Raw genomic sequence first — 4,064 nt, 5'->3', positions numbered from 1 at the left:
AACATCGCCTTCAGGCATATAAATCTCTTCATCTAAGACACCATTCAAAAATACAGTTTTAACATCCATTTGGTGAATTTAAAGTTTAAAAATTAATACCAAAACAATCATTGTTCTAATGGATACAATCCTACTTATAGGAGTATACGTGTCAAAATAATCAAGTTCAAGTTTTTGTTTAAAACCTTTAACTACAAGTCTAACTTTAATTTTTTAATAAAACCATCGGTTCAGAGTTTTCCTTTGAAAATTCATTTGCATCCCAAAGGTTTAAAACCAACTGGTAAATAAACTAAAATCCAAGTTTTATTTTTGAGGATAGAATCTAATTTACTCTTCATACCCTCTTTCCAATAAGGGGCATCTGGCATAGCTTCTGAAAAAGAGACAGAATCTCTATCTATTATGTAAAGATGAAAATCATGACCAAAATCTTTTGGTTTTTAATTTTTTTTTTTAATTTAAGGATTTTGAGGCTAACAAATTCTTTTTCTTGGCCTATTTTCAATGTCTTTTGGAACATCAAGCGACTTTAAAGTTAAATCTTATCTAAATTTGGCTTAGAGAGATTCTAATATCACTTTGGTTTCAATATCCATAAACCTATAGGTTTTGCTATTTTGAAAATAATCAATGAAGACACATTCAAGTTTATGGACCAAGTTTGGTTAATTTTAGTTCGGTAAGCTTTATATAAGCAATGCTACACCAAATTTTTAAATAACTTAAATTTGGTTTTCTATCTTTTCAAAGTTCATAAGATGTAGTGTTTGAATCATAATATGAAACTCTATTTAAGATATCACAAGAACTAAGCAAAGCATCTGTTTCACCTCCGCAAGAACTGGATTAGACGGCTTGAAACTTAGACCAGAAGGGAGCCCTAGGTTGTCAATAGATGGGTATTCTAGTTGGACCCTGATGAAAGCGAGAGTATCATGTTTGTGGTTTCAGCCCCTTTGGGCCTTTGACTGACATGTTTCTGGGGTTGTACCCTAGTTGACAGATGTTGTAGGAGTCTAAGGCCTACAATGGTGATGGTTTAGGAGATACAGGAAGCCATTGGGTCAGAATGACTAAATCAGGTAGGTCAAAACTGAGCCTAGAACATAAGTCGAGAAAGAATTCTGATCCAGATCTGAAAAGACCTAGTTCAAGTCTTATAGAGGGACCTAGGGTCATCTGTTGGGGGTCTGATATAGATGCTATGGGCCAGAGAGGTCAAGTTGGGTTGTTGGAGAGGCTGATGTGGTCAAACTGACAAAACCATGCATTTTGTCGAATCAGCAGGGTCTGATTTTAGTGTTTTAGACGAACGTGGGTAGGGTCTTAGCTAAGGTTGGGATCAGTTTCAAGGGTTGTGTAGCAGGTCTAGAGGAGTCTTAAATAAGTTTACGCATTTAGGTGTGGTCAGGTATGTGCAAAAGATTAGAAAAAGTAAAATAGCTCATATAACAATATTGTATTGTTGTTTTGAGTATTATTTTGGCCTAAGGGGCTTGGACAACTTTAGGAAAAGAAATGACTAGTGGTAGGGGATTGATAAAGGTCTAGGGAGTGTATAAATACTTGGGACAAAACTTAGAGGTTGACTGATCAATAGAACTACTGCTGACAGGGCGCCAATGTTAGCTTTCGCAAGAAAGGAGGTGCTCTATTTCACTTCAGAGAGACGAGAAGGGTTTGGGCTCTTAGCAGAGAAGGATGACTAGATCTATGGGTCTGATATACACATGAGCTCAGAGACAGGATTGGAAAAGTTGGGATAGAGGAGAGAGAAAATAGAGAGAGATGTGAATGGGCGAAGGGATGTATGGAGAGAGGGAAAGAGAGTGGGACAACTAGAGAGAGAGCCTACAAAAAACTTTAATATTATTCAATAATCTAAATGGGTTCTCAAACCCTCTATTTATAGAGTGGAGGCCTGAGGTCTATATCACATATTTGCAAAACTGAGAGCATTTGTGTATTCACTGCATGTGAACCTCTAAAAGTATATATATATATATATATATATATATATATATATATATATATATATATATATAAACTGCATTACCATCTCATCGCCCCCTCTTGGTGTTGAAATTGCTTGGCAACTATTGGTTGTGAGCATCTATGCTCTCCTAGAAGATACGTACAATGAAATAATATTCAATGGTGTCGTTGTCATCATGTCAGTTTTCCAATTCGGTGAAGGACATGGTAGGTAATCGTTCGACTAATCCTTTAAGTAATATAAAACACTTCTGCTAATATAGGGAGGGTGACAAGGTTGTGGCATGTCATATCACTACAAGAAAAATGTTAATTAGCGTCGAAAGTTTGCGACGGAAATAATCCATCTCAAATTTGCGATGGATTAGCGAGAGAAAACTATCCGTCACTAAAATTTAGATTATTTACAAAATTAGCGAAGAAAAAACTTCCGTCACTAATTTTGTTGCTAATTAGCGACAGCAAAATTTTGTCTCGAGATCCTTCGCAACTTAGCGATGGATCAGCGGCAAAAAAAAAATTTCACTACTTCGACGCCAAATAGCGATGGAGTAGCGACAGAATTATTTCGTCGCTAATTTCTCCCATAAAACCCTAATGTGAGCCTCTTTCTTTCCCTTTCTGTTTCATCCCTCGCTCGTCGCCCGCCGCCCTTCGACCTCCCCCTTCGACTGAGTCCCCCTCTCACCTCCGCTCCTCTCTTTCTCTCGCTCTCATCATTTTTTCAGTCGACGAGCCTCGTCCGGCAACCCCCTTCCGACCTCACCCCTTCGGGGTTTCCTGAAACGGATCCCCCTGAGCTTTCAAGTGATCGCAGGAGGTGACCTAGGTTGTGACCTCCTCTCTCACTCCCCTCTAGTTCCCTCTTCCGTTCTCTCTCTCGTTGCTCCCCCTCTGCGGTTTTCGGCAAACCGACGACCCCAGCCTGCTCTCCCTGCGTCGACTCTGCCTGCAACGATCGTCAATGCCTATCGCAGGTAACCCTCCCTCTTTCCCCCTTGATGTTTCCCCTTGAAATCATCATTGCTGGAGGTCCGGCACAGGGCTGCCAACCTCTATCGGAGCCTCCCCCTTCCCCCTATGGTTGTCGGAGGGCCAACAGAGGCTTGACAGCCTCTGTCGAGCACTCCCCACCCCTCTGTAGTCGGCGGGGTCTGGCAGAGGCCCTGATCGCCTCTGCCAGGCCCTTCCCTTGCCCTTGATCTCTTCGGTAGGACAAGGGGCTCTGCCCCTGTCCTTTTTTTTTCTCTAGCAAAACAGGGGGCTTCGCCCCCTATCCTCTTGACTTCTCCAGTAGTGGGGCTCCACCCCCCTGTCCTCGTTATGATTGGCAGGGGGAGAAGCCCCCTGCCCTTTTGTTTTCCCTGGCAGGGGGTGGCTCCGCCCCCTGTCCTCGATAATTTTGACAAGGAACGAAGCTCCCTGCACCTTGTCTGTTTTTCTGGTAGGGGCTGGAACCCCTTGCTCTGCTATTTTGCCTCGGTAGGGAGCGAGACCCCCCTGCCTCATGAATGAATCTGGGCAGGGTGCTCGGCCCCTGCCTCCCGATGCTTCCCTTCGGGAGGTCCCACCCCCGGCCTCATGTGAATGTTCTGGCAAAGGGTTTCGCTCCCTGCCTTGACCTTACTGCTAACAGGGGCAGCGCCCCTGCCTGTCTCGCTTTCAGCAGAGGGATGTGTCTCCCTGTCTGGGCTCGTTTCCGACAGGAGGCATCACCCCTCTTTTCATCGGGTAATAAACTTCATTTTAACACAGCGTCTCCTGCAGATTCCACAACGGATCTCGCTTGCGCCCCGTGACTCAAGCCCCGTATCGCCTACACATGTATAAAATTTATGGACTCAATTAGGCTTGATATCGTGTACAAAGTATGAAATTCATCTGGATATGTTACTTACAACTAAATATACCTGAATCTGTTACTCAGAAAAAAAATGCATAGGCAAAAGCAATGCAAATCGGGTAAATACCTGTGGTGAGTAAGTGATACAAGTGCATCACAGGTTATTTAATTTCTTGGATGCAACACTTTTCTGTTCACACACACTTAGTTCTGGATATCTAGG

This window comes from Nuphar pumila, chromosome 3 (genome assembly GCF_984573655.1).
Source record: "Nuphar pumila chromosome 3, dmNupPumi1.hap1.1, whole genome shotgun sequence".
In the NCBI taxonomy this organism is placed as follows: Eukaryota; Viridiplantae; Streptophyta; class Magnoliopsida; order Nymphaeales; family Nymphaeaceae; genus Nuphar; species Nuphar pumila.
This window is presented reverse-complemented; position numbering follows the sequence as displayed.